The sequence below is a fragment of the Monodelphis domestica genome, chromosome 3 (genome assembly GCF_027887165.1).
Source record: "Monodelphis domestica isolate mMonDom1 chromosome 3, mMonDom1.pri, whole genome shotgun sequence".
NCBI classification, from domain to species: Eukaryota; Metazoa; Chordata; class Mammalia; order Didelphimorphia; family Didelphidae; genus Monodelphis; species Monodelphis domestica.
In genome coordinates this window covers 95,789,233-95,801,498 of record NC_077229.1, presented here as the reverse complement: position 1 = coordinate 95,801,498, position 12,266 = coordinate 95,789,233, and the positions used below count along the sequence as shown (strand labels likewise).

The window sequence follows — 12,266 nt, the reverse complement described above, 5'->3', positions numbered from 1 at the left end:
GTTTGTTGGATTAGTTGGCCTCCGTGGGAGGGAAGGGAATCCCAAGTGTCGCTGAAAGCTTCCATTTCTCTAGCTACTTCCTCCGCTCCCCTAACTGCGATTTGGGAATGAGGAGGGGCTCTCGGAACCTCTGCGTCGCCTCACCCCCTGCCCCGGAGAATACACCTAAAGCGAGTCTTCAACCTTATCTGTGAGATCCCGGGTTAGTTTAACCCATTCTCATTTTACATAAGAGGAAACTGAGGCTCAGGGATAATGATACGAACTTAACATTTGTGTTGCTTATAGCTGTTAAGCGCTTTGCAAATTACCCCCTTTTACATGGGAGGAAACTGAGGCCCAGGGATACTGGTGACGAAGTAGATAAGAGTGCTGGTTCAAGACCTCACTGGTTGTGACTGGGCAAGCCACTTAACTGTTTGCCTCTGTTTCCTCATCTGTAAAATGAGCCGGAGAAAGCATTGGCAAAACCCCAAATGGAGTCACGAAGAGTGGGACACAGTTAAGGCTGAAACTCCTGAAAGGAAGCGTCTGAACAGTGTTTAAAAGCTTTTTTTGACTTGAGTCATTGTTCTTTCCCCAGTACCACGTTATTTGGGGAGGGGGAGGAGGCGGTGAATTCCAGATCTTTGGTGAGCTGAGATTAGAGGCAGAACCATTTTACACCTCGACAGACCAACTGTCGGTACCCAGCACCGACTTCTACCACTAGCTAAATCGACGGATCCATACGGCGCATGCGCGCGAAGCGGATCTCTTTGCTCAGCTCTCGCGCATGGCTAAGTCTCCTTCCCAGCTCGCGCACGGGTTTCAGTCATCTTTTGCCTTGCTCGCGCACGCGCCTCAATATCCCAAGCAGCTCCCGCGCACGTCCCTTTTCCTACCCGCAGCCCTCGAGGGGCGGGAGACGTGGAGCTAAGAAATCTCAGTGGAGGAGGGCGCGGCGACGGCGGCCGGGGCCAGTTACACCCCCGCCCCTCGCCAGAGTTCCGCCCCCTGGGCCTTATGGCCAGAGGAAGGGGGGGAGTAGAAAGGTAAAAAGGGCGGGTTTGGGCTGGCGGGCTGAGTGCTCCCTCGAGGGCCCCTCTCCCGCCTCCGTCCCCGGCTGCCAACCCTCCTGAGCCCGCCCCCCTCTCTCTCCTCCGCCCCCTCCCCTCCCCTCTCTTGGTCCACATCCTTTCTCCCTAGATCCTTTTCTCGTGCCCTTCTCCCTCCCCCCCTCGTCTTGGCCCCCTTTCCTTGGTCTCCTCCACCCCTGCCCTTCCCCCCATGGTGTCCTTCCTCTTCTCTTTCCCTCCCTTTTCTGTCCCCCACCCCTTTTTCTGTTCCCTCCTTCCCTCTCCGCCCCGACATTTTACAGCAGGCCCCTTCCTGCTGCAGCCAGCTCCCGACCTCTGGATTGAAAGCACAACTAGCACATTGTTGGCACTCCGTAAATGTTAAAATAATCACCACGGTAATTGTCTGCCTCCCCTCACAACCCTCCCTCCCCGGCCCAGGCTGATGCTAGCCGCATCCCCCCCCCCCTTCTCTAGTGCAACTGGCATCAATTAATCCCCTCCCCTGCGCTTACATCCTACACCCACATCTGGCTGCCAGCTGCTCTCCCTCCTTACCCACCCCCAGGAGGTTCCAGGGAATATTTTAATAGCTCTGTCTCCCACCCCCACCGTAGAAACACCCTTCCAACCCCGGGCTGCAACTGCAGAGGCAGATGTGAAATAGGAGTGAAGACAGTGATAGTAAATAAAAGACAATGATTATGACACAAGGGAAAGGCTCAAAAATTGGAAGGGTTGGGGCGGGATGGGGGGGGGCAGTTAATAATAAACTGAAGCTTTTTTTTTTTTTGGCGGATACGTAATGTACCTTTCAAGATTACTACCCCCACCCCCACCCCCACCCCTCGCCTTTTTTTTTCCTTTCAGGACTGGAACCATCCTAGTGGGGCGGGGTAGGTAACATAATGAAATAAAGAAACTGGGGATGTGCTTAATGGAACTGAGATCAAAGCATTTCTGGATCCCATATGGTGTGGAAAGGCAAAGGCAGCTAGCTGTAGGAAACTGCTTTCTATTGCAGCATTTGAGGGAGGGTGGGTGAGGTGGGGGTGGGAGGGATGTAGATCTCCTCCCTTCCTCCTAGACCCTGAGAAAAGGTAGTGTCGGCTCTGTTTCCCCATTATCCCTGGGGCCCTACAAGGGTTTCCTTTTTCCTGTGCTATCTTCCGACATTCTGCCAAGCAGCCACCCTTTGGCCTGAAGCTTGTAGATACAGGAACAGCTGCTTTGAAGGGACTCTCTGGAGGGTGGGCATCTTCCTGCAGGGTTGGGGGTGAGAGAGGAGGAAGAAATGCAGGGAAGGAATTCAGGACAATGTATATCACAGTACTGAGGAAATTAAGAAATTTCCCATTAACCTTGGCATTTCTTTCACTGGAGCAAATTTTATTTTCTCAGACCGGGGAGGCCAGAGATGGTGTGGGGAAAAGGAATGTAAGGGAAAATGTAGAGAATCAATTATAAATTTTTAAATATGAAAATAATTTTCACTTGTGCACATACAATTGTGCTTGTTTTGGTGGAAGAACTGCTTCAGGGTACCATTTCCAGTCTTAACTCTACATTTTTTATGTTTAATAGTGGGGACACCAGCAGTCATTGCCATCACATAATACTTTGTCACAGAAGAGGCTTAAATAAAATTTTCTCCAACATTAGCTCCAGAATTCCAGGAACCTGGGCACAGATCTCAATAAGTGATCTTGGGTTTCACTTCTCTGGATCTCAGGTTTCTCAGCTATAAAATGAAGAAGCTGAATTGAATGATCTTCTGGTTCCAAATCTTATGATTCATATATATATTTTAACCTTTACCTTCTGTCTTAGAATCAATACTGTGTTTTGGTTCCAAGGTAGGGCTAGGCAATGGGGGTTAAGTGATTTACCCAAAATTAACACAGCTAGAAAGTTTCTGAGATCACATTTGAATCCAGGACCTCTTGTCTCTGTGAGCCTGACTCTCAATCCATGGGGCCACCCAGCTGCCCCATTTCTGTATCCTTTTTGATGATATATTCTGGTAAATTTCCAGAATCCTTTCTTATGAGAAGAATATTATAGGGATATCTTTAAGCAAATAAAGGCAAAATTCTGTGTAAATTATTCCTGAGGGCTCAATAGTTACATGGCAAGCATGCTATATCCTCAATCATACAGATTGCTGGGTTTGGAGTGGCTACAGAGTGATACTCTTGAGTTTTTTCATCATTTATTTTATTAATTTGCAATGTGGCTTTGGATACTTTTCCTGTCTCTGTGACTATTTTCCCCTAAAACTCTTCTGTTCTCTCACTTCTCTACCAAGCTGCAGTAGTAACCTCGACAATTAAACTTCTAAAATCTTTTTTTTTGGGGGTGGGGGAAGCTATTAGGTTCATTAAACCTCAGATTTTTGCTAAAACCAGAGGCTAGAGAAGGACCAAGATGGTTTTTTCCCCCTTATTTATTGTGCAAAAAGAAACTGTATCAATGAGTAGAACATCTTTGTTCTTTAAATCTATCATACATACTTGCTTTTCTTATCATAGTTTATTATTTCAGTAACCCTGTAGGAATTGTTTCATAGAGCCAAGAAAGGGTCTAATAGAGTACTAAGTATTGTTGACAAGGTACTTTGAGATTCTCAGTATTAGGGATTAGAGAGCAAACCACTCATATCAGTGAACGTTAAAAGTCTGCACTTAGAAGCTATGCCTCTGGCTTCCTGGCGCCAGCCTAGGCTGTGGTGCCGGGCAGACAAGCCTTAACCGGAGCAAACATGCCCCCTCCCTGAGGCACACCCTTCCTGGATGAACCTTGCCCTGGCTTCCTGCAGCAGGTCTGAGAATGCTGCTAAGCCACTCTTACTCACTTCTGGGTCACTGGCTGCTTCTCCCATTTTCCAAATCATTAGACAAGGTGCTGGCAGGAATCCCAGAATTTCAGAATTGAAAAAGACCGTAGTGACCAGATAGGTTCTCCTACTACCTGAAAAAGATATCTCTAGAATCTACAGAGCAAGTGGTCAAGTAGCTTTTATTTAATGCTCCCAGGGGAGGGAGAGAGACCTGGGAACCTGGAGAGGGCTGGGCCTTGGCTTGTAGATTGTTGGAGTAGCCCTGCCGTACCAACAATTTGACTCCTAGAATTCCACTTGGAGCTATGATAAGTGCATTTCATTTAACTTAAAGGTGGAACCTTTATGGAAGTGAATGGATGCAGAACAATGCTTCTTCTTTGATATTGGATGCTTTACAAATTATGGCATATTCTCTATTAATAGAACTTTGGGAAAAGTAGAATGATCCCTGTTCTGTGGAAGAAACTGAGACTGACAGAAAGTGCTTAATCTTAATGTCTGGTTGATCAAGCAAGTGATTGTGTATTTTATGCCTTTAATAACTTTATTTCTAAGGTAATTTAAAGCTTAGAAAGTATCTTCCTCATCACAAGTAATTGATTGCAAATATTAATAGTCCCATTTTTGCAGATTAGGAAATTGAGGCTGAGAGTGGTTAAGTATCTTGCCAGTAGTCATTAGTAAGAGTCTAATAAGAATCAGAACAGTGCCTTGACATTTCTGTTATCTACTTAATGTGCTCTTGGCCTCTCTGGGGGTGGTAGAATTAAAGGAGGCTTCACATAATCTGTATTTTAGTTATCTATGTTTATGTCTTGACTAACTTATTGCTAGAGAGGTGTACTTCTTCCTGATTAGCTTGGCACACCAGGTGTACAGGAAATTTGTAGACAAGTGTTTTTTGTTAGTCTCTGTAATTTTGCTTGATAGGAAAGAATGAGAAAAGAATGGGCTGAGAAACAAATTCTGGGTTAATTCATTATTCTCAGATCTTTCTCCCTCCTATTTTTATTTGAACTATTCCTTTTTTTTTTAAAAAATCCTTACCTTCTGTCTTGGAGTCAATATTGTGTATTGGTACTGTGTATTGGCTCCAAGGCAGAAAAGTGGTAAGGGCTAGGCAACAGGGATCAAGTGACTTGCCCAGGGTCACACAGCTAGAAGTGGCTGAGGTCACATTTGAACCTAGGACCTCCTGTCTCTAGGCCTGGCTCTCAATCCATTGAGCTACCTAGCTGCCCCCTTCCTTTTTTTGTTTTTTATTAGTTTTCCATCAATGCTTGTGGGTTTACTCTGAGACTGAAACAATTGCATTCTGACTAAAGCCAGTAGTCAGGACCCACTTCTGTGTTTTTTCTTAATCTTGAGAATGAGATCAGCTGGCACCCCTTCTCTTTCTCCCCTTCCTCCTCCTTTTTAAAAATCCTTACCTTCTGTCTTAGAATCAATACTGTGTTTTGGTTTCTAGGCTTAGTGGTAGTCTCTCGGTGACTGAGAATGACATTGTCTTTGTGCAGTTTCATCTACGGTGTACCCTCGTGCCTTTGGAGTCCAAAGGCTGAGGCGCAGAGTTTGTGGCACATGGGGCATGGGACGCCAGTTGTTACGGGAGATGAGGTTGTGGCCTGGTGTCGGCGTTCACGCGCAGCGGCAAGATGTCGACGTCGCTCATCTTCAAAGGTGGCGGCGGCGTGGTGAATGTGGGTTCGCCAGTTGCTTCTGACAGAGGCAGCGAGTTCTAGTTGCTTTGGTGTCATGCCAGCCCACTTCAAGTTTGACTTTAGCTGATCCTTGAATCTTTTCTTTGGTCGGCCTTGTTTCCTGAGTCCAGCTGACAGTTCACCATAGAATACCTGTCTTGGTATTCGCTGTGGATCCATGCGGATGACCTGTCCAGACCATCGTAGCTGGGTTTGGAGGACCATGACTTCGATGCTGGTGGAGTTGGCTCTGTCAAGGACTTCCTGATTGGTTCCTAGGCAGAAGAGCCATAAAGGCTAGGCAGTGGGGTTAAGTGACTTGCCCAAGGTCACACAATCAGGAAGTATCTGAGGTCAAATTTGTACTCAGGTCCTGAATACAAATATACTCAGGTCCTGAGTCAGGCCTGACTCCAGGCCTGGCGCTCTTTCACTGTGCTACCTAGCTGCCCCTTGCCTTTTAACTGGCTTAAATAAGGGAGCCCCTCTAAGGTTATCCTTTTTTTGCCTTCAGGTTCATTTCCTCATTGCTTTGCTTGGATTATGATGCCTTTGTCCTGAGGTTGTGATGCTTCTTTATCCTCAGGCCTTTTAGACCCAGTTTTGCTTGGACCTCAGGTGGTGTCTTAGAGCTTTGGGGGAAAAATCCTTATCAGGAATCCAGGGTGTGTGCCAGCATTTATGGAATGCATTTCTTTCCCCTCTTTTGTTAAATTACTACTTGTCCTTTACAATCTAAATGTCCATTCTAGTCACCAGTGTTGTGGGGGGCTTGAGGTGAACCCCCTGGGTTCAGGAAGGGCACCCTTTGCAAGAATGCAAGACTCCACAACTTAGCTTAAAAATAAAAAGAGAAATGTATTAATTAGAAGGTAATGTTGAATCTGGCCAGGAGGACAGCATAGATGGGAAGCTGCCTCTTCAAGCACATCCATTCTGGGGTCTTTATATTCTTTACAACCGTTAATAGGTGGCTTTGGGGTAGTATGTGTGGGGTGGGACAAAGGTTTGCTTGAAGACATAGGGGGTGACCCTCATAGTTTAGGGGACAGATAGATGTCTTAGATACAACCTGATGGTATCAAGGCATAGCCTGGAGGTGTGTCTCTGTGTCCATCTCAAACCTAAAGGACAATCCAAGGAAAATATTCCTCTTAAGGTCTTATCAAGAATCACTAGGATGTAAAGGAGCACAGGCATTTCCCTGCTCACAGTTTGGCCTGAAATACTTCTATAATTTGGGGATACAATGTCCCATGTCCCCAGGAGCTTCTCCTGGTTTTAGTAGGTTTAGTTGATTTAGTAGGACCTTCTTCATGGAATCTTACATAGCACTTTGTTAGATAGCTCTCTAGTACTTAGCAAGTAAAGTGTAGTGTAGCTTTACATGAGTTTTATTTTCCTGCTAGATTCTAAACTCCATTACTGTAGATATATCTTATCTAAACTTGATTTCCTACTGGGTACCTAGCCCAGACCCACTCAGGGGATGCTTAGTAAATGTTTGTTTTGCAGATCTTAACTATTTGTCCCCCTGTTACCCTACTATGTACCCTTCCCTTCAAGCTGTAGGCATTCTCATTGTCCTAACCCTTGATTATTTCTTTCCCTGCTTTTTCTTGTGCTGTCCCTTGTTTAAATTGTACCCATTCTTCAGATTTCACCTCAAGGCTTACCTTTTTTTAAAACATATATATATAAAACATATATATATATATATAAACCTCCTGTTTATATTACCTTCTGTCTTGGGCAGAAGAGCTGCAAGGGCTAGGCTAGGTCAAGTGACTTGCCCAGGGTCACACAGCTTGGAAGTGTCTGAGGCTAGATTTGAACCTAGGACCTCCCATCTCTAGGCCTGGCTCTCAATCCACTGAGCTACCCAGCTGCCCCCAAGGGCTGACCTCTTAACTTACTTAACTACTAGAGCCCACAGTCCTCTCTTAGTGGCACAAAGGAGATAATTCCGGACTTAAAAAAATTCCATTGGGGGAGAAGAACAAACATTTAAGTGTCTACTGTTTGCCAGGTATGGCTAGTTAGGTGGGTCAGTGAATAGAATGCTAGGCCTGGAGTTAGAAAGACTTCACCCTGCTTGCTTCAGTTTCTTCATTTATAAAAAAATGAGCCGGAGAAGGAAATGGCAAAGCACTCTAGTATCTTTGCTAAGAAAACCCCAAATGGGATCACAAAGAATTGGGGACCACTGAAAAATGACTCAACAATAACAGAGCAAGGCACTGTGCTAAGAGTTATATAAATAGTACCTCATTTCACATGCCTGGGAGGTAGGTATTATGAGCCTCTTTTTACAATTGAGGAAGTTGAGGCCAACCAAGATTAAGAGACTTGCCTAGGCCACAAAGATACTAAATATCTGAGACTAGATTTTTCAAGCAGGTCTTCCTGACCTGCTCAACCACTGTGTGATCTTGCTGCCTCAAAGCAGTTAAACAGAAATGTGGAAAGACCTCAGTTAAATCTTGCCTTCAGTATATGCTACCAGGATGACTTTGGATAAGTCATTGAGCTAATCTAAACTACTTGCAGTACTCAGAGGATTGTTTTCAAGATAAAATAGGATAATGTGTATAAGGGACTTTGCCAACCTTAAAGAACTATATATATGCTATCTATTATTATTATTCCTTTGAATCCCTATTGTGCTCTTAGGATCATACTTAATTATCCTCTTATATCTTGGGGTATGTTAAACTTTTCTCCCCAGAACTGGCTGTGCCCAGGAACTGTGTTTTATACTCTGATATCTCCTTTGTTGCAGAGTGCCATGCCACTTAATAATTGCTTGATAGATTGAACTTAGATCCCTCGTGTGTTTCGTGGGTTATCTCCCCACCAAATACAACTGTAGAATTAATCTAGTTCGGGAAAACACACCTGATAATGAGGATTGGGGGTGATCTGAGTACCATATTCACTTCCAGAAAGGACTGAGACACTGCTGCTATTGGACCCTTTGCTCCAGGACTTGGAGAAGACACTGAAAGGACAACTTAGTGTCCTTATTTTATAATGTGAGAGCCTTGATTTCTAGAGATTTGAACTGAAATAATGGCCATCATGCCTTCCTCATTTCTCTGTGCCCTCCATATAGTTGTGGAAAGGCACTGGGAGAATGGTTTTGCTGTTGTCCTAGGCTCTGCAAAAGAGGTCTTCAGGAGGGACTGAATTTACCCCTTTCCAGCTTTAGATTCACATGATGTATCTGTTTCTTTCTGTGTATGTGGTTTTGTTTTTAAAGCTCCAAAGACTCTTGTGGGTGTGGAGAAACGAAGAAACCAGAGGCCAAAGTAGGTCTTTCCACACCCAGTGATTCCCTCCCTTCATCCCACAGAAACCCTGGTCTTGTGCCAGAGGTTGCCTGGAATAGTGAGTAACACCCTGGTAGTGCAGGAGAAGCAGCAGCTATGCTTTGGGGGAGAGAAGCAAGCTCCCTGTGTGTGTTAGGAGCATGCCCCTACTTGTTCTCCTTTTCCCTTAGAGGATCAGGGTCCTTAAAGCTACATTCCAGGCAGCTCTACAGATTCTCTCCCTCATTCCCTACAAGAGGTGGAAGTGAGGTTTTGTCTTGGCACTAAGACCAGGACAGGAAGGCGGAAATGAGTGCGGTGTAAGGAATGCAACTGAGGCTGAAATATATTTAGCTGAAGGAAGAATATGTGGTGTTCAGCCATCCCTGGTATCAAGCCCCAGTCTGGGATATGGAGGTTATTGTCACTGTGGGGAAAGAGGAATTCAGGGTTGTCCTCTTTTAAAGGCATAACTTTATAATGCGTTCTTCCACCCCCTTTTCCAGTGGAGTGCAAAGTCTGACAACATTTTTGAAGCAGGAAAAACAAGGCAAGTTTTGGGGTTATGGACTAATCTTTTAATGGGCAGGAATGAAGTTGAGAAGAGAAACCTGTAAAATAGTACAGACCTTCAGGCACTCTTTTATCTCTTCCATTTCCAAGCCTATTTATACTTGTTAGCTTCTATTATGTCCTAATGGGAAGTTTAAGGTACTGCTTAATGCCAAAGGGAAGAGGTTTTTCCCCAAAGACTTGTAAGAAAGGCCCTTGACATAACGGTAGACATCTCTTTCAGTATTTATCATAGGCAGACAGTGGTCCCACTTGGGTGTTGATAGATTTTCAGAAACTTCCTTGCCTTATAGGTGACAGATATTTAAGTACAGTTCTTACTCCTGTATCCATCCCCTGCTGAGAAAATGTTGGTTTAGGGAGAGATGAGTCTAAAGTATGTGGCATCCACAAGTCAGTGGTGTCTCTTTGTAGTTCCGCATGGGGGTGTAGGAGGCCCATGCGGGGGTGGGAGGAGGGAGGAACAAGGGACTTCCCATCTTGGGATGTTCCCTCCTACTCAAGGCTTCCCAGAGCCTAGTGACCACCCAGACTCTTGTAACTGGCTCTAGGTTTAACCATAGCAAGTAAGCTTTTCCTTGCTGTGGGATAACTCTCAAGGCAGGAGGTTAACAGTGGGGATCTAGTGGGGGTTAGGTGCTGTCATTTAGCAGTAATGGGCCAGTTACTAGTTCTTTCTTAGTGCTTCTTTAACCTTTTTGTTAAAGTTGAGTTCTTTCTTCCTCTTCTCCCACTACTATTTCTCTGCCCCTTCTTTCCTTCTGTGGCCGACTCCTTCATTCCCCTCTCCCTTTCCATCCCTTTTCATGTTCCATGATGAATCTTAGATCCTTTTATAGGAATTATGATAAGAACAGAAGAATCACCCAAAGGAAGATAGCAGTATGAGGTTCCTCTTGGCATAGGGATGGCCTCTGGGCCACAGAGAGATCTTGATCACTCTGAATTCTCCATGGGCAGGGTAGGGGGGGCACAGCAGGGGTGCTTCTCAGGCTCTTGGTTTATCTAGTCCATCTAGCCTAGGAAGGTGCTGTGATTAGCTTTTCCTGGTCTGCCCTTCTTGGCCCCATATTGATCAACATTTTGGGTTGTATCTTTGGGAAGTCTTACTTTTGTTATGGCTTGTTGAAGTATTCTCTTCCTTCACATTTATTTATTTGTTTGTTTATTTATTAATATCTGGATTGGTAAGAAAGACATTAAAAGTGGGGTTGAGGAGAGGACATAGTACAGCTTCTATAGGTAGTAGAAATAGTTCTGGATTCAACTGGGAGTTAGAAAATCTGGTTTCTAATTCTAACCCTATCACTATATATCTGGGTGAGTTTGGGTAAGTCATTTGAAACTAGGGCTGGGGTTCCTTATTTCTAAAATGAAGAGTCTGAACCAAACGATCACTGTGATCCCTTCACCCCCCCACCCCCCCCCAAATGAATGCTTCCATTATCCTGCTTTGTTGTCATTTGGATGAAGAAAATCAAATGCAAGTTAAGCAGGTGGTGTCAACAGGGCCAGTCTGAGGCTGGTTGAGCCCTCTGGTGGCATTCCTATATTAATGTTGTTAGGCGGACAAGGTTGAGGCATCAGCTGGGCTTCCCCTAGGGCTGAGCTTTGCCTTGGGTGAACGCTGCATCAAACCTGCTTTGGCTTTCCTTTCCCTGGCCAGCCTTCTACTGCCTGTTCTGAAAATTGGCTTTATTACAATAGATTTGGGATTCTTTTTCAAAGCTCAGGAAAGGAGCCATCTCTTTGATAAAACTTTCTGATTCCCTCCCCCCTTCTTCCAAGCAGGTGTTTTCTTTCTACTCAAATTGTCTTAGAACCCCTTGTCTTAGGGGCAGCTAGGTAACACATAGAACACCAGGGCCAGAGTCTGGTGGACCTGGGTTCAAATCCAACCTCAGGTGCTTCTTATCTGTATTCAAATCCAACCTCAGATGCTTCTTAGCTGTATGATCCTGGGCAAATCACTTAACATCCAATCACCTACCTCTTGCTATTCTTTTGTCTTATAACTGATATTAGTACGGAATGTAAGAGTTTTTTTTTTATTTTCTTCATTATTGGCATACCTTTCCTTATGTTTGTATTTCTGCTAAATTATGACTTTTTAAAGTTAGTGCCTAGACCTTATGTTTATAGTACCTAGACCATAGTCAGCACATAACACATTTTTTAAAAACGGTTTTTGATATCAATTCTTCCTGGATCTCTTTTATTTATAAGGTCCTAAAATTCAGATCTGAAAGAATCCCAAGAGTTCATCTGATCTGATGGGGCAATGACACAGCACAGAGAAGTGAAGTGACTCACCCAAGATTCCAAGTCTCCTAAATACTTCATAAGAGTCAGTATTCAGTTAAGGGTCCCTGAGGGAATTACTGTTTAGATGGAACTTGGACAAGTGGACAGAAGGCATCATGTCTGAGGACCCTTTCTGTGACTCCAAGTCATTATAAGTGCTACATTAAATTGGCACATTACATTCACAAAAAAACCTGGTAGAATGAACTCTTTGAGGGTGGGCGGAAAAGAGAGGTAGGAAGAAGGAAGGAGAAAAACTTTCTGGGCCATCAACAGAAATAAAACCTTAGCAGTGATAAGACAGCGACACATGGCATCTGTTCTTCTCTATTCATAGGTAAAGAATTTGTGATGCCTGTAGGCTGTCACCTATGAACTCTGGTTCTGGAGCTGTTTTAAAAGACCTCCTAAGGTTTTCAGACTTCACAAAAATAGCCATTTATAGGAATCAAAAAATAGCTAAAGTTCTTATTTATTC

General features: G+C 44.4%; 1 long non-coding RNA gene across 1 annotated transcript in view; it reads left to right on the top strand.

Annotated features, from left to right (window-relative positions):
* Positions 1 to 12,266, top strand: part of LOC130458295 (uncharacterized) — a 49,288-nt gene continuing 37,022 nt past the window's right edge. Inside the window, exon 1 of the long non-coding RNA XR_008917423.1 lies at positions 1 to 1,034. This is a non-coding gene — a long non-coding RNA (uncharacterized LOC130458295). The remainder of the gene's footprint in view (positions 1,035 to 12,266) is intronic.